At 37.7% G+C, this 26,979-nt stretch overlaps 1 long non-coding RNA gene across 16 annotated transcripts in view; it reads right to left on the reverse strand.

Moving 5' to 3' along the window:
* Positions 1-26,979, reverse strand: part of LOC110360325 (uncharacterized) — a 206,807-nt gene that overhangs the window by 137,305 nt on the left and 42,523 nt on the right. The gene's annotated exons all lie outside the window — the stretch shown is intronic.

Below are 26,979 nucleotides of genomic sequence, written 5' to 3' on the forward strand. Positions count from 1 at the left end.
AACATGAACACATATATGAGATACTTCAGGCCCCGCTTGAGTACCTCATCAGTAGCATTGACTGGACAGAAATGTCACCTTCACTGCTTTGTCTTCTGCCCATCTGTAGAGTTCTACTAGAAGCACAACTACTAACTACCACTCCTCAGTGTTTTGTCCTTCAGTGTTTTCTTTGACAAAGGAAGAACTGACATGGCTGACACTGGTTAAACTATTCCGTCCTGATTTTTAGAGTTTTAATGTCAATAATAAATGACTTTTCCTTCCATACAGATGCATTTTATTTATGATGCTAGGCAGACATAAAATTCAACACAAACAGAAATAATAGTTTCTGTAGTTTAATATACTTAATTGAAGATATGATAATGACCAAGGGCAAACAAGATTTTAGTCAGTGAACTGAAATGCATGATAATTCTTGAAAAGATAAAGTACCTAGATTGTGTGTATCAAATAATTTTAGCGTTCTGTTCAAATGTAAAATGCAGAGCTAGCCAGTGATTTATACCAGCTATGAGAAAAATACAAAATTTTTGCAAATGAACATCAGCATATCAGTACCTCCACTTCCTGAAACCGTGATTAAAAAATTAACCTTCTTAAATTATTGGGAAGAGAAATATTGAAAACTTTTTTACTTGCAAATGGCAAATTATTTCATTTCATAGGGATACAAAAGTACCCATACTTAGCTGCACCAAAGCTTCATTTTATCAAGCACCATACTACAATTTTTCTTAAAGTGACCTGATATGTATTACTGGAGAAAAGTTTAAGTGTAGTGTTCCTTTCAGGAGCTGAACAATGACTAGTGTACATACTTGTAAGTGCCTAAAACACTAATGGGTTTATTAATCCATTAAGTTCTCCAATATCATTTCAGTTTTGTTTGTTTGTTTGTCTTTGTCTCTCATCATCATCTGTCAATGAGTTCCACTGTTTCATTTATTTGGGGAGAAAAAATAATGCTTTTTCATCTGTTTTAATTCTGGCATTCAGTATTTTCAGTGGGTGACCACTTGTTCTCCAATTATAAAAGAATAATATTCCTATTTACTTTCCCACATCAACTTCTATATGGTGATCACACTCCCCCACTGCTGAAGAGTTTCAGGTTATACAGCCCTTCCTTTTACAGAAACTATTACAAACTACTAATCACCTTTCTTAGTTTGTTCCTCCCTTGCACTTTTTTCCTAAGCTTCCTATAATCTCGTAGTAAGCTAAACTGGATGCACTATTGAGGATCAGATTTATTTGCCTTTTCGGCTGCTTCTCATAATTGTACTAATGTTTGCAGAGAACCATCCTCAATTCCAACATGTCTTTCCTGAATGGTAGTAGTTAGTTTATAGGCCATTATTCCATATCACATGTACACTACTACATGGCCATTTACTGGATTTTATTTACTATTGACATATGAAGATCTTCTGAAATACTCTGTCATTAGCATCAGTTTTGAGCATCTTGAATTGTTCTGTCTCACTTGTGCACTTTGTCACCTGACTATTTGCTCTCTATTTGAGGTCCTTTATTAACACACTGGACAACACTCACGCCAAGGGCCCCAGAAAACCCTGCTATTAACAGCCTTTCATTGTGAAAACTGACCCCATATTCCTCCCTACTTTTTCCTCTCTTTTAACCAATTATTAAACCATGAGAGGGCCTTCTCTCTTACGCATGACAGCTTAATTTCTTTAGAAATCTCTTCTAAGTGACTTTCTTGAATGCTTCTTCAAAATCTAAGTACAGAGTCACTGGGTCACCACTGCCTGCAACCTTTATGACTCCTTGAAGAACTTTCATTGATTGGTGAGAGAGAACTTTCACAAAATCCCAGTTGATTCTTCCCTGGAATATATCATATTTATCCAGATATCTATTAATTCCCTCCTTTGGTGCAGTTTCTTTTATTTACCTGATACCGAAGTCAGACTCACTGGTCTGTAGCTTCCTGAGTCATTTGTGAAGCCTTTTTCAAAGACTGGAGACTCATTAACTGACTTCTACTTCCCAGGCATTGAGACTCATGAAACAATTCCTCACGCACACCTCAGTTAATAGTGCATTGGTTTCATGCCTGTGTTTCTTAAGGCTTCTTAGGAGAACATTTTCAAAGCCTTCAACATTGCTATAAAATTATATAATAGTGACCCGTTCCTGAAACCAAAATATTTGATCATTTTAAATTACTCAAAATGGATCACCCTGGGTGCAACCAGCCCTGAACTTCTGATATATTACCTGGTAGCCTTGGCATTATGATGTGTGATGTAGTCTGGTTTCCACTTTTTAGTCTAAAAGCATGTATTTTGGAAGTAATAGCTCTCACCTCACAGAGAACAGTCGGTGTCATTTTTCCTTAATTGGTGTAAGCAACAAGATTTCTCATGATATGGTTGTGATCCTATGTCATACAAATACACCTGCAGGCATTTAGTAAGAGCATCTTTCATTTTTATTGGTGAGAAATTAGGAAGAGTATGGCAGAGTAATCTTCCCTATATTTTCTTAAGTATCATTGCTGTGCTAATAATGTTGTTTTTCAAGAGTGTGTCTTTTTCAGCATTTGCTAAACTCCTGTTTTGTTTGCTGGATTCCCAATTCAAAGACTGCAAGCCTTTATGTCAGACTTTGAGGATAATAGAGATAAATGCAGACCACATGGAAAATATGTAGTTTCAGAATTCTGTATCTGCATCAGTAGCCTTCAGAAAACAGAAACCAACTCCCTGGTGGTGATCACTGCAGAAGAAGTGTAGATGAGAAAGGGGATGGTTGAAAAAAATTGAAAGGACAAGATTGAGAAATGACCACCATTATAAAAGGAAACAAAAGGAAAGATGAAAGGTTTTCAGCTAATAATCTCTTTAATATATATTTGTTTACTGTTGAAAATCAGCTACATGTATATTTGCAGGGAACAATGCACTACAATATAAAAAATTAATATAAAACTACATTTAAATAACTAATGTCTTGGCACCAGAACTCATGCAGACCCAGGAGGAATGTGGTTCCCTTGTTAAAGTAAGTTCATTAACATAAGAAGCACAAATATGAAGGCAGGAAGGGAGGAGAGTTCCCACGTTAATAAATATTTACTCCGTGATTCTTGAATGACAGAAATCAACAAAAGCTAGGAAAAATAAAGTTCCAGTAAACAATCCAACCTTAGCTAGGAAATGAAATCAGAAGTCTGAATCTAAATTTTGTGTTCCTTCTTTTTTCTTAACATGAGTCACAAAATAGAAATTCCCCCCGGTTTTCCCTGCAACGTTTGATTATGCAAGTAAATAAGACTAGCTCCAACCATCCAGTTCTACTTTGCCTACACTGAAGTTAGAATTTCTATTTGTTTCTTGTATATTTTTTTCCACAAAAAGGAAAAGTAGTGGAAAATTTGTTTTCAGTAATGCTACTTTGTATTTTTATAACACCTTTTATTCTAAAAGATCCCAGATGTTTTCTATGAGCAGACAAACTCTCTCATCTGCTCCTGAAATACAGCTAGCTGTCAAATGCCTAACACTACAGAACTCTGGGTAATATAAAAAATATTTAAAATTGAACAGGTGAAAGACAGGTACCATAATAGGAGAGTTTGAAAAGAATAAATTTTCTTGATTTAAAAAACATATTTGAAAGGGGCCAAAACCTCGATTTATGGTTGCCATCATTGGCATGCTGTCACAAATACTAATTAAAAGGAAATACAGAGCTCCAAATATGAAATAATGAAACAAAAAGTATCAGCCTTTTTGTTGGAAACATTCTCCATAGGACTGATCTAGCTATCTCCTGCTTCACTTATGAGCTCTAATGACAACACGCTGACAGGTGGCTGGATGCTAGCTGAATATTGCTTGGGAGGAGCAGAAACCTCATTCGTTACATTCCTTAAGATACCAGTTCCACAAATGAATATGTATTCAAGGGATTTGTTAAACTACACATTATACTATGACAATGGCAGGGATTTGTTTTGCTGTGTTCTGCAGCTGTTGTTACTGGACATACAACTCATGTCACGCTTTCACCCCGGGCCAGCTCTTTGGGGTTGAGGGGTGAAACATCTTTCTGACTGAGGGCAAGTTGTGGCTCAGACAAAACAGGGGTCCTCCCCACTCAACCAGCAGACCCCAAAACACTTGATTCACAATTGCTCTGTTACTGAGGAAAGCATCGTTTAGCTCCCAGACACTTTCACCAGAGAAACTGGATGCACATGTGTGCCACCATAGCCTTACACTCTTTCAGACAGAAATTAAGAAAAGAGTAATGGAAATGAACTGAGCTCCTTAAGCATCACATTAATTTTTCCAGGCAGGCTGGAAGGAATGAGACAAACCCACACTTTCTGGACTTTCCAGCATTTACGCTGTAGAAACTTGCGTGGTGTAAATGAAGGGATGGCTCTTAGCCTTTGAGCTAACTGCTGTGAGGGAATTTAATAAAATAACTTTAACAGGAAGTGGTAAAACACATTTCTGAGATGGAAAATGGAGAATCAGAAACATGGAAACCCATGCAATCAGATTAGTGGCTCTGTGAGATTCGGCATGCATGTTCAATAGGGAAATAGAAAGTGAGTCTGCTTCTAAACTAAACATGAAACCCCTTCAAAGTACAGCTCTAATATAGATTTTTCTCCTTTAATGCCTATTTCTTCATAACTCCACTGAAGCCTAGCATCTGCTGTCTGTTTTTGCAGCCTACACTGACATACTAATATCTAAGACCAGCTTTTGCTATCCAAATTTCCCTACCATCTGGGAGGCAGTCACCTTTTGAGACAGCAATAGTGTCTGCCTTTTAAGCACTGTTGCTGGGGTTCATAACTCCTTCTGATGAAGGTGGTCTTTGAGGCACACTGGCAAAGCTGCCTCATGCACCTAACCACATCAGAGGGGGAAGTCTGGCTTGATAGCCTCCTAGGTGGGGTTTGTGATAGAAAAATAAATCTCAGAGTAAACGTGGAGAAATTTTTGGGTGACATCACTTGCAGCTGCAGCCAATGTTCAAGTGATCTGAATGAGAGCAGGCTTCCACCCACGAACATGTTCACTGGAATAAGAGGCTCTGGTTGCCACCATCATGAGAAATACAGACTGTTCAGGAGAGGTGGGTGCTCAGCCACACAAACCTTGCTATGGGCACACAAAATCTCAAACACAAAAAGTAAAACCAAAGCAACTGCACAAATCAGACTCACCTGGAAAAAGGGTATTACACCAAGGACAAGTCCTACAAAGGAATATATCTATAGTCCAGAAAAAAGGCCACCACATCTATAAATAACTGCACGAGGTAGATAAAGAGTTGGAGCTGTGCCAAGGTAAAAGTTGTAAAACTGGATTGATTTTTGCTACAGTTTGCTAAGGGCTCCCTAGAGCGGGGATGCGGTGTTCAAATATAATAACTGATAGCCTGAAAAAATATTTCTGATAAGTGTACAACTGTAACATAGAGCCCTGTCTGAGATGAAGCAAACTTTTGTGTCTCAGCTAACCTGAGTACTGGGGTGACCCAAATCTGCTGTTCCCTTCCTTGATTCCAGCTATATCCTTTGGCTGGAGAGAAAATGGGCCTGAGCTTTAACAGGGCATTTTGTTAAACGCGGTCATGGAAAAGTAATTACCTGACAGCCAGACCAGTGCATATGAAGGGGGAGGGCTCTAGGGGAGGAGGGAATTCACATTCGCTAATTGCACCCCAGCAATCCCAAAGGGCAGAGGAGTTAGTGCTAATCTAACCTCTTTTCAGCCTTCACCTTGGTATGGTGACCACCTCAAGCTCTGTGTATGTGTGTATAAATTGCTTAAGATTCAATTGAACACATTAAGTTTTAAAAAGGATTTAAGTGAAAATTTTCAATAGCTTTTGAAAGGGGATAATTTATTAGCTCTGAGTAAATTAAAATCTCAAGCAGGGGTAAAGACTTTAGAGATTATTTTAATACATTTTATATGCTTTCAACAGAAATGTTCCTTTAAATGGTTCAAAAATCAGCTAATTTTGTCCTATTTAGTAAATTACCTCCTAAGGCTGTAATGTTACAGATTACAACTGCTAAAAAAAGTTATGCCTTATCAAAGAGGAATAAACTGCATTTTTATAGGTTTAAATATAGCACTTTTTTGTTTTCATAATTCAGGCTGGTAAAAATGCTATGTTAAAATAATGCCAGGAAGGGAGTGTATCTTTTACATTCTTGTTAGGTCAGATGGTAATGTAACAGAATGCCATGGCTACATCTCCCATATTCCTTACTAGCAATTTAGAGTCTATTTTGTCTTTGAGATCAGACATATGATCAAATTACTCTGGTTAACTGTTGCCATGTATCAGCCAAGTCTCAATAACTGTCTGTGCAAATGCTCTTAGCCCATGGCATAGGCAGAGTAATTTGGCTTAGGTTAGCCCCTTTTCACTGCAGGCTAACGTATGTCACATTATCTCGTATTTGTAGTGGACAGTTACCACAGCCTTGTTAGTCTGCAGTATTGTGCTGTGCTGAGGCTATTTGATTATGTCTGAGCCTTGAATTTGTCTGTGAAACCACTGGTTTGCAGGTTTAAGGTCTCTTTGGGGAAGATGGCAGGAAAAACATTGGCTCTGAACAAAAGTCCTGTACATCCATTCTTTACATGGTCAACAGGCTGGATTTCAAATTGTTTTCTTTATGGCAAGAAACCATACTGCCTGCTCAGCAGAGAAGTTGGCTTGGCTTCAGGCAGCTTTAAAACTATCAGCAGCTGGGAAGCCAATGACTACATTTCAAAACTAGAAATCAGTTTACATAGGGAAAAGGCTCAGGTCTAGTGTAGAATTACAGTTCTTGCAAACCACACGAGTCAGCTGTTATGTACATCACTGCCTTAAAAGTTTTTTCTGCTGCTGGTGAATATGGGTGTGGTAGTAAATTTAACAGTGCCAGTGGTGGCACTAAACTTGACTGTCCGTTTTGGAAAGTTAACCCTGATGTGGTTTTGCCCTGGGCCATCTGGTAGTCTTCAAACTGTTCCTGGGCAGTGTTTGGGAAATAGCAGAGATTCTGGGGGGTTTGGATCTCACCAGCCCATTTCAGAAGAGAGTGTGAATGAGTGTCACTCTGTGCCAGTTCATGTCAGTGCAGAGAATGGCTCCCAAACCATCTCTTTTATTAATGTCAATGCAGCCTAACTTCCAAAAAGGACACAAAGAGTTAGTCAGGTGCTGAGTAGCTGGTGAGGAGTAAGTGATTTCAAAGACTGGGGAGGGTAAGATAGGGAAGTTACTAGTAAGTGACAATGGGGTAAGAAAGAGAATGCAATGGGAAGAATAGAGAGAAAGGTGGCTGAATTGATAGGTTTTAAGGATAAAATAGGGCTGCAAAGGAAGAAAGATCCTGGAGCAGAAATAAGGAAAACAAAATTTTACTACAGCTGAGACTGAAAGAGAATAGTCTAAGCTACAAAATAAGTTACTCATTCCTGAGAAAAGGAAAATAACCTTGGAAAGATAAATTTCTATCCAGGAATTTTTTAATTACATTAAATGGGCCAAGGCACCTTGTGGTCTTTGGATGGATATTCAGATCCATAGACTTATATGTAAAACAGTGTTTAAGAACCAGGGAACCTAAAGCTCATGACTTTTGGGGTTCAGATCAATTAGAATCTTCAATAATTTAAATGCACTTGAGGATTTTTTTCATTGTGGAATTGTGGGGAAGGCAGGAACAGAAGTGGCCATCTGGGAACTGTTTTATGCAGCTCAGGAGAGAGGTTGTTAACCTTTTATTTGCAGATTTCCATGTTGCCTGTCTGTATGTATGACTTGCTCTTATGTGTGCAATACAGTGGTTGCTATTAAGGTTCTGAGGGGCTACATATTTTTAATTGTTGATTGTTTCAGGAAAAATACTTGTCCATTACCACAGTAAGCCTGGCAACCAGGACAGAACTGAGTAAAAAATAATTATTCAGCAGGATTCTATCTCCAGACCTGTCCAATGCCAATCCTGTCACACAGAAAAGATCCTAAACATTGTCTTTCCTCTTATAAAACACCTAAACAGCTCCATGGATAGGCAGACCAGATGCATCTTCACTTGTCTGTGAAGACATATCCTTGTGCCTGATTATTTAGTCCTCTAAAAGTCATAAGGTGATTTTTCAAACAAGCCCATTGAGCCCTGGAACTAGTGAAGTCTGGTTTCCTGTGAATCTGTTTCCTGACTGTTGTATTTTGGTTTCCAAAAAGGTCCTGAATCTGACAGAAGCTTTTTACAGGTTTAGTCACTTACAAAATCACTCTCTACTGCAGGTCTTCCCATCCAAGAAGGAGCGTTTGAGGTGTTTCTTCATCTGTGCCTGGATCCCTATAAATTTTTAAGAACTCTAGTATCTTTTAGATCTCACTACTCTTTCAAAATTCTTGGAGGCAGTGAGGTCAGAGGGTGGACAGCAGATGCAGACAGGTACAGGAATTATTTCACAGTGAAAACAGTAACTCATTGGTTGTGATGGCAATTCTTGGGACATAAGAATTTCTGTGCTGGGCTTGTCCAGTGTTGAGCCTACCCAAGTATCTTACCTCTGGTTACCAGTATCTTTTACTAGTAGACCAGAATCTATTTAGTCAGGGAGCGAAGTCTTGCCAATAGGAAATTTATGGACAAAACCATTAGTCTTATATCCTTTTCTTGAAAAAGTTATTTTTTTATCTAATTGTCTTGTATCTGTCATGATTTCCACAAACATTTTTGAATTATTTCCTTTTTTTGCTATGCTTTTTTTTTTTTTAAGAGAGAATGCCTCTTGAAAAGAATATAGTTTCCCTAATAATGCTATACCACTGTCATATACTGACATTATAATAATTTCTGTATAATTGTTGTCTTTTACTCTTTGATGCCATCTATAATGCCAAACCTCTTTCAGCAAATAACTGCACCACAGCAACAATCACCATTTCTCCCTCTCAGAAGGTACTTTCATTAACTTATACTCACTGCTCTTTAAACTCATCTCTCTTTAAACTCAGAGCTCTCAGTAGTTCAAATGGTTCCTCCTTCAACATGCTTTAACCTGGATTCATCGAGTTTTGCCTGCTACCATGCTATCCTTTCACCTCACTTCCTTCAGCCTTTCTGGAGCACTCAGTGAAGTTCTTCAGTGTTGATCAGACTTTGTGCTACCCCTAAGGGTAGCTCAGTGTTCACCCTGATTTTCATGTCACTAACTTACAAAACAATATCAATGGATGACAACATGCAGCTTTGGAGTATCCTAGTAGTAACTTTTTTTTTTTTTCCCCCCTTTAGAAAATGGAGCAGTTTCTGCTTTGTGATGTACTGTTTTCAATCCACTGTATTCCCTCATGCTGTTCCTGTTTTGACAATTTCCTACTAGAAACTTGCAAAAAAACTTTCAGCAAATCCCAATATATTAGATCAATCCCATTTCTTCTAATTTTATATTTTGCTGTTGCACTCAAGAACATTTGAAGAAAAGAGTGATCCGTTATCCATTACCAAACCATGCTGCTTTGTCCCAACCATATTATAGTCAGCTAAGTGTTTTACATATTAGCATTAAAATCAGTAAAGGTCCTTGGCAGATTACTTCAAGATATGGCTGCCAAGTTGTATCCTTGAATCTAATGGCAACTGAGAGCTGGCCCAATGCGGGACAAGGAGGAAGGGAGATGCACTGAAGGGGTATGTGGTCCTTGGCCTTGTGGCTGTGGGGTGGTCCCAGCAGAAAGCTGGCCCTCCTGGAACCCCAACACAGACCCTGAAGGCAGTAAGCCTATTCTGCAACCCCAGTAGTCTGCTGTCCTGGGGTACTGCCCGCTGTTGCTTGTGCCTTGAGCCAGCCAGGTTCTCAGCTCTTCGGTAAAAATATCAGAAGTCTCTCAACATCCCAGCACTTTGCTAAATCCCTTTTAACTCTTGTCCATTTCTACCTTCTCGTGGTTCAACCCTCTCATTTGCTTTCAACATTTTATTTTACTACCTTCATCTCCCATGACCACTTTTCTCAGTCTAGTTAGGACTGTGTAGCCTCACAGAGCTAGAGCCAAACACTTCTCATTGTGTCTTTCCAAACACCTCACTCCTCCTTCAGTTATTCCTTCCTTCTCTTCCTCTCCTCCCTCCCCAAATCTCTCCTACTTCTATCTTTTGTGATGGTTTTATGTGCTTTGGCAACCCGGCTCTGCCTTTTGAGCAAAGGCTTGTCACTCTCTTCAGATCTCACACACTATACTATCAAGAGTCAGATGCATCATGGAATGTATTGTGGACTTCTGATACCATAAAATCAAGAGATTGAAAGAAAGTAGTGGACCCATTAAAATCACTAGATATAAGGATAAACCACAATATACTTGAAGATAAATTATAGAGGGCAGGGATATTTAAAGCCCTACACCCCAATTCTGGAGACTTAGAGACTGAGTTTGCAAAATGCAGATCAGATCCTTTAATTTATTTTTTACTGAATTTGTGCTCCAATTCCTAGCTAAGATACAAATTTAATATTGACTCTTTAAAAATGATTCACTGGCCATTTTTCACACTCATTTTATGAAACAGTCAAAACATTTTTTTCACTCCTGCTCTTAAGAATTTTTGGATCTGTAAATAGAAACATGTATTTTTATCTTCTATCAACTATTAGAAGCCTTCAATCTGGGACACATATTGTGCACTGACTACAAGAAATACTGAAACACAGAAATGCCAAATGAACATGCTGTTTCAAGAGACAGAACCTACAATTTCAAATGTCCTTGGGCAAGAATCTTTGTCATGGTCACTAGGAACATGTCTAAACAGTAAAAGACAAAGGGTAAAATCTCATTAATTTCAGTGGGGTCAGGGTTTCAACCAATTTGCTTCTTCCTACAAACCTAACCTTGCCAGTACTTTTAATGTGTTGCTTTAAACACATTCAAAGTCAATGCAACTTATTCTTCCAGTATTATTTCCCAGATGTTTGTGCATCTAACAATATCCCTAAAAAGGTGCTGTTAATAACTCTGACAATTTTGATTTTTTGAAAGTGGCATCTAATTTTAGAAAACCATTAGATAACTTCAAGTGCAAGATTCACCAAGTAAATGTTACTTTATAAATCTTTCGGTCTAGATGGAAGTTTTAAATACTAGTTTCTAATTTTAGTTTTACTTGCCTAAGGGTTTAGACTACCATGAAAATCGAACTGATAGCTTTTTAAACAATGAAATAAAAACATTTAGTTGCAACATTTTGAAATTTTTCCTATAGGCGGATGTAAAATACTGTTTGTGTAGTGCTGCTTACTGAAGGTGCATAGAATGTAAGCAAATATTGTAGCTTTTATGTAGATGGCCTGATCCTTGAATTCCAAACACTAAGGACTGGAAAGCAAGGCAAGAGCTAAAGATAAGTTTTTTATAAATCTGCATTTATTTGAGTTATGGATGAATAAAATATAAGGCACGTAAATGTGACAGTACCTTCTAGGTTAGTAGATTGCACAATCTGGACTTCCACAGCTACAGTATTTTCTCATGAATGTGTTACGCTAAGAGTACTAAAAATGCCTGCATTTAAAAGACAGAGCTGATGGAACATCTAAGTAGTGATGAAATACTCAGATACACATGAATTACATCTTCCAAAGAGGTCTCTTGAAACTCAATGCAAAGGCCTCCATTCTCTACTCACATTGATTTAAATCAGAGGAAACTTCCTGGAGTGAAACCTTAACTACATAGATGCCAACAGTACAGTTCAGGAGAGAGTGGTGGAAAGGTTAATTTGGTAGAGCCTTTAAACTCTTGGGTGCAGTCATAAAATTATGTCTATCCAATTTTACTTCAAGAAACTATTAATAAAGACACAAATACCTAGGCTGCAGAGGTATCTTGAATTCTTTGTCTTTTGACATTCTATCTAGTAGGCGCTGCAAAGAAAAAAAGCTAAAGTTCAGGTTCCTTCATTAAAACAATTAAAGCCATGACCAGAGAAGGCCCATTTGAGTATCGTTACACTGCTATATTAAAAAAGTACAGGGGCCAGTTCAGATAGTGTTATCTTGATCTTCTGTTGTGCTAATTTTCCCATTTCTTCTTGTTTTCAGCCATGTTTTCAGCATTCTTTGCACCTTCAGATAACCTCATCATGCCAAACCCTATAGCATGCCATGTGTGGTCACTTTCATAGTTCAACATCCACCAGACTCATTGGCTCCAGCACAACCCCCTCTGACGTTTGGTTCTTTGAACTGAAACAAAAAGAAGCTTTAGGTTCATGAGGACATTGTGCAGACCCTAGAGGAGAGTCATGGTCAAGAGCTGTTACTTCACAGACCCTCACCTGCTCTAGGAACAATGAGTCTGAAGCCATGTGAAAGCCAATCAGTTGGTGCCTCACAGACTACTGCTTACAGTTTCTAGGGGAAGATATTTTTGCCTGTCTTCAGATTCTAAACTAAAATGAAAAATACTTTGATGGGCTGGAAAGTTAATGTGAATCATTAGAAATGAATATATTCTGATTCTCTTAGTGTTATTATAATACAGTTCCACTTCCTGTAAAATGCAAGTCGACTAACCTGCCATGCTGTTATGATTTCAGCTGGAACAGAGACAAACGGCACTTAGATGGTAAAAAAAGATGCCCAGGGTGACATTGCTGTTAAGATGGTTGTTAAACAGGTAGCACAGAGAGAAAAAGGAGCATTCAGATACTGGTCATGCTCTCAGCTGAGTGTGACACTCCTTTGGAGCCCTGCTCCAAGTACTAAACTTGCTCTTCCTGCTTTTTACAGAAGCTCTCACACCCATGACATATCAGTGTAGTTATATGCACAAGCAAGTTAATTCATGCTAGCTAATAAGCAGATGATGTAATTTGTGCATTTAAAATGCAGAATACCTCCATTAACCATCATTAATAACCTTCTCTACTGTACAGGAGAGTAAATCTTCTCCTGTGTTATTTCTGCTTAGGGTTAGATTTCATCTCACATAACTTGAGCTGTCAAGTTTAAGTCACTCACCATAGACTCACTTTGTAGTCACTGGAGATAGACATCTCCAAAGGGTGATTCCTTCCATCTCTCTTCAATACCTGTCTTCAGATGGGATTAATCACCCTCTGGAGGTGCCTATCTCTCTTCATTGTCTAGAGAGGGAGTCAAGATGACTTTAACTTACAGACATCTAACAGAGACTTCTAACTTATAGATAGTGAAAGTGAAATGTATCCCACCTTCAGCATACTGTACTTAAAGTAGTTCTCTGCTTGGTGTAAAGAGGATTGAAGGAAGATTTCTCTAAGTGCAAGCATGGTTTTGTTGCTGCTGGTAGGAATTCTTTGCTTTCTTCTCTTGCCTGCCTGAGATGCTGACAGCTCTGATGTTAATAATGGAGCACAAGTCGGGCTTCAGCGATTTGCAGAAAAAAAGCAAGTTATGTAATTTTTTTTAGGTAATAGATGCAGTCTGGGAAGAATTGGCCTGAAACTGTCTGAAGCTGAGAGAATCTTCCATGTTAAACAGTTTAATTTCAGGATAATATATCCATGACTGATTTTTTTGAATTATTTTTTAAATCTAGTGTATTTCATTTGCTGTATTAAGTATCTTTATTTGTTCCTAAAATTCTTAATTAGGTCAAATTAAAAATTTCAGCACATAATTTTCACACGTGAATTTAGGGAGAGAAAGTTTTGCAATCTATTACATTGTAAAAAAAACACCTCACATATCCTTGTGTGTGGATAAAATAACATTTCATGAATCAGACAAAGAATTTTTGACATTGATAAATAGAATGGCTGCATGTTCTATCACTTGACACTCTCCCAGAACTTATACATGGCTTGGGTTCATCTCAGCTTTTCTTCCTAACCTGTACAAGTCTGTGTATATGAAAAAAACAAATAAACAAACAAAAAACCAAACCAAAACAGTTTCATTAGAGAAATTACTTCAAACGTCTACATGAAAACTACTCTTGAAAGGAGAGGAATACACTTTCTGATGTTGCCAAGACTTGTGATTTAACCATGTATTTTGCAACAATTAGTATTTTTAATGCCTTACCTTCAAAAATACTGTTATTACCTGATACTCCCTGTTTTTATTAAAGTAAAAAAAAAAGAGAAATTCTTAATGATCTGGACTGCAAAGGAAAGTTAAAAAATATGAACTGTAAAAGCTCAAATCAAGAAGGTGACAAGTGAAAAGAAGCAATTAATGTAACATTTTATAATTTTTGGAGGCTTGACTTGATTTTTTTCCCCCTCATCTAAAGTACAAATTTCCCACAGGATTTTCTTTTCAGGACACGGTTCTTGGTGAGGTCAAAGTGAGACACACAACTGTGTGATCAAATTCATGCCTGGCTAACAGGTCAGACTAAACACTATGCATCCCTCTACATTCAGATTTTTTCCAATACAGTGATCTTGCCAGATGGCCAAACCTGAACAGGATTTCATGAGGCTTTACATGGGTTTTGCTCTGTTTTGGAATAAGCGCTTTGAATTAGAGTTTGCGAAGAACTAGAAGGGTAATGTGTCCTGAACTGGGGTGCTGCAAAGTGGTGAATTTCATCTGAAAAGAAGAAAACTGAATCAAAAATCTTCCTGAAACAAATAAAATTATAAGGCTACTCACAGTGTCTAAATTTAGATACTTAAATGAAGTGTCTGAGGTAGGAAGTTAGTCTCATAATGTTTCCTGTCTTACCAATAGAAAGACAGTCCTGCAAAACACCTTAGTGAAATTCCTACTTTGAACTGGCTACTGAAGGAGCCTGGTCTCCTGAATATGGCACCTCCCGGTGCCAACCCAGTCCTGCTTTCTGGAGCATAATGTAGATTGAAGGTTGAGTCCTGTTCTCAGTTACATCCATTTTGTAAGGGTCACTGGCGTGGGACTTGTGGTGACAAAGGAACAGGGAAGCAAACTATGTCCCAAAACCTTTGTGGATACGGCTACACTCTGCAATACTACTGCTTCTTGCTCCAGAAGGCACTGGAGATGGGCTTGCTCTAGACAAGCATGTGGAATTACAGACTGTTAAGTGAAAGGGAAAGTTTGGAAAATGCCAGCTGTCCTCACTTCATACATCACAGAGGATATGTAGAAGAAAAGAATAGTGCTTAGAGTAACTTTATAACTGGGTGGTACATTCATGTACCATTCATGGCACATTCATGTTTTTGAGTAGCTGACTGGGGCTACACTGAGTCTGAACAATCTTCCAGGACTGCAATGTGGAAACCTGGGTTGCTCCAGCAAGACAGATGCCCCTTACTTACAGTCACAAGGAGCTGAATGCTCAGGACGTTCAGGAAGCTCAGGTGTTCATTGTAATATTGAGAAAGCACTTAAATTGTGATAGCACTCCTTCCTCCTTCCTATTTCAGGTTAAACTAATCAAGTTGCATTTAAACTGTCCTGCAATGTAAATAGGTATTCCTCTTGATTGCTCAAGTTTGGCACTGGTGATATTGTGTAAAGTTAGTGAAGTCCTTTCTATATTAGATTGTCTTTACTGCAATGAAGACCAGGCCCTCCATTCTGAAAAATATTATGTACTTTTACCCAGCAGATATTAGTTTAGAAACACCTGAGTATCTTCAGTGACTGCTGTTTTTAGGTTAAGCAGTCCAAAGTCTGCGCTTGATTTGGAAAAGTTCAGGATTAACACGCCATTTCTGCAAATCCATAATCAGAGCAGCTTTGTAGCAAACAGCAGATTAGAAAGCAAGCCATTGCATATATGGCATGACCCAAAACAGGTGCACCTGCAAGGTAAAGGACTGGAAGGATCATGCTTAGTGAACTAGGATCCCATTGTGTGATGTGCCTAATTTGCCTGTTTTTCAGTTCTGCCTAAAATGTCCTTAGATCTTTCCCTTCCTTCCTTCTTTCCTTCCTTCCTTCTTTCCTTCCTTCCTTCCTTCCTTCTTTCCTTCCTTCCTTCCTTCCTTCCTTCCTTCCTTCCTTCCTTCCTTCCTTCCTTCCTTCCTTCCTTCCTTCCTTCCTTCCCTCCCTCCCTCCCTCCCTCCCTCCCTCCCTCCTTCCCCTCCTTCCTTCCTTCCTTCCTTCCTTCCTTCCTTCCTTCCTTCCTTCCTTCCTTCCTTCCTTCCTTCCTTCCTTCCTTCCTTCCTCAGTAAATATTTGCCTGACCATTTACTTTGGAAGCAGATTACTTAAACTCAAAAAATCATCTCACTTAAGAATTAGAGGAAAAGATTCAGGTGAGTAAACACAGATGTTTTGTGCCCTTTGAGATGCTGTGGGGTGCCCAAGATGTCTGGACTGGCTGATCTGACACAAGGGATCCATTCCCTCCTGCAGCAGGGGTAGGATGCCCTGTTCTGTCCAAACTGGCAAAGAACACCCAAATCTCCTTCAGAGTGTCTCTACCTGGAACTGTTCCAGTACATCTTCTCTGCATTAAAGCAATCCACAACCCTATACCTTATTCTAGAATAATTTTAGCATAAGCTGTCATCCTGAATTGCCTGCCACAGACACCTTGGTTAACAACCTAATCAATGCTTGCCTCAAGATATTTAGAATTATTAACAACAGAAAGGAGAGGCTAATGGGCATCTATGCAGAGCCATGCATGGGAACATAGGCAACAATTTTGGAAACAAAATTTGGGACAGTGTATATGCAAATTGCATTGGTTTAACTAAGAACAGTATTTAAAATCAATGTAGTTAAAACTGTAAAATAGGTTATGTCAGCTCTTTTAAATCAATATAAGTCTGACAGAGCTTGGTTTAACCTATATTGGGTTAAAGTAAACCAAAATAAGCTGCATGTAACCCAGCATCAATGTGTCTACACAGAGTTTGTACTGAATTAATGAAACCAATTTTAAACTATTTTAAGTGAAAACAGTGCTAGATCTGTGTACAGACAAAAGATTAACTGGAATATAATTGATTAGATATGGATAATGTAGCCAATGTTGGGGCATATAAAAGCGAAAGAAATCAGGATCTGGACATAGTGAAAAAAACCTGGATGGATATGTCCAGGCAGCATTGTGCAATGTTCAGATACATAAAAGGAAGAATATTTAGATTATAGCCATTTCCCTACATAATACAAGGTCTCCACACATCAATATACATTACTAGATATGCAGGCAGATAGTATAAGTATGGAAAAAGGATGGAAGTTGAAAGTGAATGCATGGAGAATGGGTGTAAACCAGAATAAAGGGCTCATGTCCTTAATGGCAAAGAAACAAGAATGCCACCTGGAATACTACTGTGGAAAACCAAATACAGCAGAACAAATCTTACTACCCTATTTTTTTTCCTCTTTACTTCTCAAAGGCCTTCATGTGGTAGCATTCTGAGAGGGAAAAATAATGTAAAGAGCTTTTTCTTTTATTGTTTGAGATTCCCTTTTTTTTTTAGACAAGAACTGTTTTACTACCTCAAAAATTTGAAGATGTTCTCAGCACAATATAAAAATTGGTCATGGAAAATGTAAATGCTCTTTTGACTTAAGAAGGGAATCACTTAATAATTTACACTATCTCTACTTGAGAAGGGAACAACTTCACTAGTTATGAGTTATTGTTTTTCCCCTTTTCATTAAGCATTCCTTGTCTGTGTTTCTATCTATTTAGTGCACATTCTTCCCACTCTTGCCAATGCCCTTACATATAAGGGATATATTTGAGACTCAGCATACAAAGAACTTTCATTTTAACACACAGCAAATTAGAGGCACTGTACATGAGTGTATATGTGGTGTACCACAGTATTAACCTCTGATGTGGTGGGTAATCTTTTGCCCACATCCCACCACTATTTTCTAATATTTGCAAACCAATTCATTTATCTTTTAGAGGGAGTGCTTTGCAGAATTTACCAGTGACTATATATGTAAGAGAGGATCCATTACAATAAAATCTGAAGTATTGTCATTGTTGACAAGAAGCTGAGTGATGTGAATTACATACAGTATATACAGAAGTGTGGTTGCCCTATAAATTTTTCTGTATTTCTAAACAAAGACAAAAATAGGTATAACTAGCCTGATACTGTTTAGTTATGTAACAGATTGAGGGTTTGGGTTTTAGTCACTGAGAATGTGATAAACAACATTGTGCATTAATGCAGAAAACAGATTGAGCTTTTTAATGGTACATCAAATAAGACTTTATTAGCATCTATTAGGTTCAACCCAAAGCCCGGGAAATAGCATTAATGAGCATCATATATCAGTCTGTCTGTTATTAGATAACATTATCCCTTAAAACTAGCAAGTCATATAGTACTTTATACTTTTTACCTTTATCTTTAGAATTAGCTGCTGACATCCTCTCCTGTTACACTGGCCTTACTATTAGTAATAGTGAACCAATTTATAAACCCATTAGTGACACTTTTTCCCGAAGATAAAAACAGTCAAAATTATCTGGCAGCAATTAATCTTAATGGCTGTATGCAGTAAACAGCAATGGGCTAATTCCAGCTCTGTCAGCCCCATCAAACAATCCCACATTAGGCAGCTTTTCACTGATCCATTAAGCATATTCAGAACAACAACAAATTCAATGCTGAAGGCATATGCACTAAACATTACAACAGTGATCTTCTGAAGCCATCATTATCTCTTAAATAGTACTTCCCCCATGTATTATCATTATGCTGTACATTAGAAATACTTTGATTAAACTCCCTTAATTCATAACAGCCAGCTGCAGACCATTTATGCAGTTAATCTCAACACAACAGCTATTGAGGAAATATAACAAATGAAGGCTGTAAACTGGAAGTCATTACTATGAAAGATACTGGTTTCCTAGCCCTGGTAGTGCAAAGTGCATGGCAAGATTGTACTTTAGGATGACAGAAATGCAGACTGAAACCACTAATGACCTTCCACATACCCTGCAACATGTGTAGCAGGAATTGCAACCGTAAAGGTGTGTGCAGGAGCCACCTGACAAGCTGTCAGCAGGGGTGGCAAAAACATCCAGGACCCCCTTGTCCACAGGACCAAAATATCAAGCAAGACCTGCCTTGCAAACTGTAGCCTCTCCATGGCTTTGCTGGCTTCATCTGGCACTCACAGTAATTTCTTTCTATGAAAGAACAGTTCTGATTTCTTCCTCTATGAATCTTGACTTAGTAGCAGTGACACTTTGAAAGACTGCAGACCTTTGAGTTTCCTTTCCTACAAGTAAGAGCTGTTTTCAGAATTTTTATTAGACTGTTTTCTCTTTAAGGTATAATGGATATGGTGTGGCAAGAAAATTTGCATAAAGCTTTCCATGGTGATGTAAACAAAACAATATTATCAGGACTGGAAGGAAAACAGTAGTTAATTTATATTTCCACTCTGACCTGAAATTCACACGAGGTATCCTCATTTAATAACACGAAAATGTTAAATAGATAAAAGTTGATGGTATTTTCTTAAGTTTTCATCAAATGTATTACATTAAAAATACATGTTAAAAATTCACTCGGATGGGTTCATGCTGCATGTTAGGGAAAAACGGGAGCTAAATTTGTGTTACTAATCTAGATTGTACCTTTTTTAATTTAAAAAAATACCCCAAGAAATCTGTGGGATTTGGGTACAAAAAACACTTTCACAAATTCTTTACTTGTCAAGTGTAAAGAAACCATAAAAATATTAGTGAATAAGGTCTATGTCTTTTGCAGTTCTTCACTATATATAAATAGTTTATTTGATTTTAAAGATATAAACCACAGACTCAGTGTCTACCTTGCAATGAAATGATCAAATAAATAAAACTTCAATTTGGCACGAGCCTGCCAGTTCTGATCTTAGTTTCAGTTCATAAGTCCAGCTCACTTGAAGGTGGAATGCAAAACCTCCACAGCACCTTCAGGACCCATACTGAGGGGCAGGCAATGGCATGTGACAGGCACCAACACCCTTTAGAGGCCCAGAAGAATTAACTTCCCAATGCTTTAGTTAAAATCAAGGTGAAAAGTCTCTCTACAAGTCCAGTTTAATACTTCTGTTATTTTCTAAAGCTCACACACTGCTGGAACATGTAAGGCTTCAGCTCTGCACCATTTTCCCTGTAAGCAACTCACACAACCGGTGCTACACACACCTTAGCACAGCAACACAAAACACACAGGCTTGCTTGTAAGCAGAGGAATGCAACATGGCCACTTTTCAGATGGGGACTCGTGTAGTCTTCCCTCTGTGTGAGGAGCCAGACCTGTACGCTCTGTTAGGTGTTGTGCACCTCCTAAGCAGAGAGTGAATTTTGCAAAGATATTTCCCATCTTAACCATAAACATGAGCAGACCAGGGTTGCAGACTATCACAACATTCTGCCTTTCAGAGGGAAAAGAATGATCTTGTGTTTCAGATGCTGGCTCCAAATCATCGCTCTTCCTACCTCCACAGTGCCTTGCCCTACGATCTTAGGTAAGTCACTCTATGTTTCTGTGCCTTGGTTTCCCTTCTCTGTAATGTTCATAAGGTGACTTTGCCGCATGGCAGAGCTGTCGCCAAGCCTAACTGGTAATGTGTATGGTATATACAAGGTCTTTGATCAGAACAGAAAAATGCTATATCATTTACACTAAGGTGTTCTGCTTCTTTGTTCCCACAAACAGATTCATGTAGGACCTTTAGGCATCAAGAACTCTGCCTACACCTCAGAGCTACTCTGGGTCATTGCAAAACCAGTGTTGCTTCCTGGCAGGTTTGATTACCTTCTGAGATTGTGGGAATGAGCAGAGATCACTGTGGCTCTCAAAAGGAAGGTGCTGATCATGCAGAAACTACATCCCTGTCTCCAGCCTTCACTGCCACAACAGTGAGCAATCTGTTTTTTAATAAGCAACAGTAGATAGATCAGTATCAGAAATCACTTCTCCATGACAGTCTCATTCATGCTGTTCTAGAGCAACTTGGATGCCAATCTTTGGAAGTACACGAGGTGAACTTAATCTTTAGCCCATTACTGGTGATCTGGAGACAACCTATAACAAGAAAAGCACCTGGAAACCAAAGCTTGTTCCTTAAACCAGCAGAAAGTGAGGTAATTAATTTTTTTCTTACACAGAAGCATTTCTAGATACAACTTCAGGCAACACAGAACACTAGTCACTCTGTTGAAAAACAAGACCCCAGCAGGGTCTGAGCACTCAAGAACAAGGCATCCTCTAACCAAAGATATCAAAGTCTGAAAATTTTCGCTTCGGTGCCTAAACATAGTTCAAGTTTCCTGCTGAACACAGTTGTCAGTGTCCCAGATGTAACTTTTATGTTTCACATGTATAAAATACTAATTTGGAAAAAAGTAATTTTTCCCAAACTTGGAGACTGACTCACCATCCTCTCCAGCAGGCAGAAGAATCTGTGATATGAGCTACAAAGTGTGTCTGAGACATTATATGTAACTATCTTTGTCCAGTTTCACGTTTGTTTTCCTTTCCAAGCAGTAATTTTTTTCCTTAAAAGATAGTGGAAAATGTCATAAGCAAAGCATTTTCAACAATTTATTTTAATTTTCAAGATATGATTTGCTTGGCTGTAACGTCTGCAGTAGGTAAGTGCTAACCTTCTGAACAAAGCAGATCTGTACATCCTCCTCTCCCAGAAAATGGAATGATAGAATTTGTCACCTCACGCTGGGCCCAAATGTGGGCTGATGGATACTCTGCAGATGGCAAGGAGTACAGGTAAGAATGACAAATTATTCCCAGTTGCTACTTGCTCACCCCAGCACAAAAATTTCACTTAGTTGCAGTTTTGGGGTTTTTTTTTTGGTTCAGACTTCTTGTGACTGACTGCATAAGACTATATGGCTATGTATATACCCTTCAAATGCAGTAACGGGGCGGGGGGAGAGAGGGGAGTACTCTGCTTACTTTCCAAGGACCATTTACTAATCTTGAATTCAGCTAACCAAGCAGCATAGCAGGGAGTTTATAAAGATTCCCATAATTCTGCCTAGCGTGTAATCCAAGCACAGAGCTCTTACTGTATCAGTAAGAATTAGGGACTAAAGAGGAAATATATACCTAGTGAGTTGCTTGTAGGAAATTGGTTATATTAATTACAGATTAATTTTATAGATGAATTTTATTTTCAATTATGGACATCATTGTTGTTTAGTTTGACAATGTATGAACAAATGTGAAAATACCTGTATAATGTGTCCTAGTTTTTCACAAAAATAAGATAATATTGATGAGAACCACAAAATTGTTTGGTCAGACTATGACATGTTTTTCCTATTATTGCTATATTTCAAAAGAGTCAAAACTGATTTTCAAAACAAGAATATTGTTCTCTTTAGTTTAACTTCAGTTCACATAGTAATGGTAAAGAACTTTGACAATATTCCATGGATTTAACTGATAGAATTCCAAAAGCATGACTTTAAGTACCCAATTCTGGACTGCAGTACAATGTGCATAAAAGTGTAGTGGACTGTTCACAGAATTATTGCTATTAATTACATTAATAAGTAGCAGAAGAACATGAATTATGAGTTAAAAGAGAACATCTTTACTAAGAGACAACAGAGGAGAATACTTTGCAGGTTTTATTTTGTTCACTTATTAAGTTACCTTTTGCATGAAAGTTTCTATTGTAAGAGTTAATTGAAGCTCTGACAGAGAATCCGGAATTGTTCAATTTTACGACTTTTTTTCCTAGTTCTTCAGTACCTTCATATATTTGGAAAAATTTCCATATAAAAGAAGTTTCCTTTTCTTCAGTGGGACAATTAATGTGTGCAAACTTTAACTGAGTCCAAGTATAAGCTCTGTGCGCTGACAGAATGTTAGGAAATCAAGTCTAATGAGTGGTCAGATAGTGAACAAAAGTAACTCTAGAAATCAGAAAACTGATTTATAGAAAGCAGTGCTAAGGAGTGTAAGGTTTCCATCTCTAAGGGACAGAATATAAGCAATGAAATGGAGAAGTGGTTTTCAACCTTTTTGAATTTGCAGACAATCTAAAAATATTTTTAGTGGATAGGAATACCAATGTAATATATTTAAGCTTGCAGATAATAAACCAGCTTTTTCAGGCAACACTGACAGGAAACCCAAGGATCCCCAAGGGTTCACAAGCTATAAGCAAGAAATCGCTGAAAGGAATAATACCAATTTATCTATCCCATTCTAGCTTTGATTCTTAAGTTTGCCGTGTTGTCTTGAATCTGCCTTACTAATTAGCTGGAGTTATATTACCGTACCGCTTACATATCTAGAAATACCAAAGAAATCTGGAGAAGTAATATTATTGGATTTCATCATGTCTCATCTAAGGAAAATTTTATTTCATGAAGGAAAGAAACAGAATAAAATAATGTTTCCATTTATATACAATGTGTCAGTAACTTATAAACAATTTTTTCAATGACCACACAGCTGCAATCACTGTAGGTTCTTTTTTTTAAAAAAAAAACAACAAAAAAAAGAGCTCATATAATGCTTACATAGTCTCTGAAAGCATAGCATCTTAATAAAGGAAGAGGAAGCCACTGGAGTAATTAGAAAGGTATATTGTAGTGCATATAATGGCAGAAGGATGTTTGTATTATAGTCCAACACATCATTAAGGATGCAATTGTTATTTAATGTGGCACAATCATCTTTCTACTCTTCATGAAATCCACTTAAGTAATTACTTTTCTTAGCTCATTGGCTCTATGAACTGACAGTTTAGCAAAGTGCTATGTCTAAAGAAATACTGAATCTCCATTTTTATAATACCCTACCTCTTTTAAAGTTAGACTGTTAGTGCTTACCTGAAATGGCCGTTTTGAAAAAATGGTGAGGAGGGTGTAGAAGAGGGGGAAAACTGGGTGAGGGGGAAGAGGGGGGAAAAAAGTACTAAGAGGTTACAGAGCTGCCTTTAAAAATGAAAATATTAAATAAAAAGCCCTGCTCCCTTTTTCTCTGCGGTGTATTCCTTTTCCTCAGTCTTGTTTTTGGAACACATATATATATATATATATAAATATAAAACCAATTAAGTGGTGTGTCTGCATAATGTTTATTAATTTTTGTATTTGTTAGCAGCAGAACACTAGTTCAGTAGTACATGACTTTAAGTTGCTTCTAATCCATTTTTAGGAGGAGTAGCTTTACAAAGTATGGTTTTTAAGATTTGGGAGAGTACGGTCTTATGAAAGTTAGCGGGGTACATTAAATAACATGTTATTTTATTTTCTAATCTTTTTGCACTTATGACCGCAATAATATATGGGAGCAGACAAACATCAGCTATATACTCAGAGCTCATTCGTTTTTTTTTCCTGTCATGCATATTTTAATATAAAGTTCAAGCCCATTCTGCAGAGCAAGCCCAGCATTCAGCAAACACAGCACTGAAGTGCAACATTTAAATTGCCCAGGAACGTGCTTTTCTTTTTTTTTCCATTTTAATCTTTAAGCTCTCTTTCAAAAGATGTTGTATTCTTCATGTTTACTAGCATTACAACAAGGTAAGCCTGAAATACCTTTATCTTATTTGGTAGATCTATGTTTGACGCTCTTTGTTTGAATAGAAGTGTCAGCTGTATTTTACTTTATTGTATAAAAAAGTTTCAGCATTTAATTAAGGGTCAAGTACCCGCAGTAGATAAATGCAACAGCTAAAGCATATTTCTGATCTCTCTGAAGACTGCAATCATGAAAATTATTATCATTGAGTAAAACTGGTCTCAATGATGGTGACTCGGAGATGGAATCTGTGTTAGTCAGCCATAATTTACATAATAATGGGTTCCGAGTTTTCATCAGCACCTTTTGTTTGTACAGTGCTTACTGCTACAGTAAATTGTCAAAATGTCATTCCTATCCAATCAGCCAGAAAATATCAACAGTAAACAAGGCACAAGAAGAAAATCTCTGATTAAAAGTATGGTGGATGAAACAGTAAAATGGGACACTGTAATAGTTGTAGCAGTCTTATTCTGATATATTAAACAACACTGCAGAACAACTTACGAAACTTATTATTACTTAATGAAACAATGCCACGGAGGGGGTGATGTCATTAAAAGTACTTTATCAAACAGTTAGATAACTAGTTTGATTATACTTGTGTTTGTCATTGCCTGTTTGTTTGCTCTGCCATGTGGCAATCTATTTCACTTCTCCAGGCAAAACAGTCCCAACTAAATAGTTACTTTCAGGATGGGCTGGGTAGCCAGAGGCACACAGGAATATACATACAAATTGCCCCAAAGGAACTTAATCAAGGTAAACACTGAGTCCTACCTAAGTTAAAATGCTGGCCCAAATAAATCTCTCTTCTCTCTCTAACAAACAAACACACAAAGCCTGATAGTATTTAAGTTGAAATGAATTCAGTGTAACTTCCTGCCACCTTCTAATATACACAGAGGTGCAAGGAGAGGAGGAGCATGAGTTAGTCACAGTGTAGGCTTTATAGCCATCATACTTATATACTATATTAAAATTAAAAGTTTCACATTGTGTTTGAAATAAAAATTAATAAAGTGGCATCCTGCCAAAGAGAACCAGAAGCCACCCTTGTGTGGAACTGAAATATTTGGCTTATATAGTACTTAATTTATTTTCATTAAATGACAAGTTATATAAGTGTATCTTTAAAACAGAGCCACAAAAACTTGAAAAAAAAGTTTCTTTGTATTGTGGCTCATAAAGGTTGACACAGTCATAGCATGTATATAAACAGAACAAGAAACAATAAATGTTCCTCAAGGAGGGCTTCCAGCACTGTGCTCTTAAAAACCTTCAAAAAGGATGCGATCACAGAGTTGAGTCACCACAGAAAAGACTCACAGTACCTTCTTTTGGAAATGAATAGGAGTTTTAAAGTCTATTGAAATGAAGTGTTGACATAAGGAAATATTTTGTAGAGCTTTCAGGTTTCTTTACCATTCACTTTATTTTACTTGGCTACTTTTAATTTTTTTCCACTTCTTCTCTTTGAAAATCCTGCATTGTCCAAGCCCTTTCGATTAAGCAGCTTGACTGAATGAAAGCACTGTGATGATGTGGCGGTGCATCAATAAACAGGGTGCCTCTCAAAGCAGGACAGAATGCTGAGAAATAGGGCTGATCAGTGGTAATTACTCTGACACTTCATGCGCTACAGGGAATTAACTCCTAGGACTTTGGGCCGAAGTAGTAGTTGATGTTCCACATTGTGAATGCCTCAGTGCCTGAACCCATTATCAGTTTAAATGGAGAAGGGAATTCACTATAGACAGGGCTTTTTTTTTTTACCCCCCTCCTCTCCCCAGTTAGGAATGCGAAGCACAGTGCAGAAAATAGAAATAATTTGGGATGCTGAGCAGGATGCATTTCTATTTTTTGCTAAGGTCTTTACATTCATTTCCTATTAAAACACAAATAATTGAATAAAGGAATGCCCATAGCAACCATATTTACGAGAATGTACCCATCATGTTGAGGAAGACACCCATATGCCAACTTAAGGAAGTGAAATTGCTCCAAGGCAGACCTGCAGAAACTAAAGTACACAAAAACACATAGCAGGAGAAGAAATACAGCTAAAAAGGCAACTAGTTAGCAGCTGCCACTATGACCTTTAACTGCATCCATGGTAACTGGGCTAAAGATGGAGTTCCATTTTATTATTCTCACACCCACAATGTTAAGCCTATGAATCCCATTGCAATTTAATGGCTGAAATCAGAAGGCAGATCTGTGTTCATTGGACCAGTGCCGACATCCTCTTAGCTAATGAGTGCAATAAACATTTTCATGCCAGGAAACCAATGCAAGTGGAAATATTATGCCATGCAGAAATCTATCCCCCAAACACAAAGAAATGGTCAGTAAAGTAGGTCCTTTATGATAATTTGCATATACTGTAATTTTTCAGGTTTTAGGCCACGTGTCTTTGGAGCGGGAAGATATTTAACTCACATATTTTTTAGTACTGTGGCATGCAACAGCATTCACCTTATATT

The sequence above is a fragment of the Columba livia genome, chromosome 1 (assembly GCF_036013475.1).
Source record: "Columba livia isolate bColLiv1 breed racing homer chromosome 1, bColLiv1.pat.W.v2, whole genome shotgun sequence".
Classification (NCBI taxonomy): Eukaryota; Metazoa; Chordata; class Aves; order Columbiformes; family Columbidae; genus Columba; species Columba livia.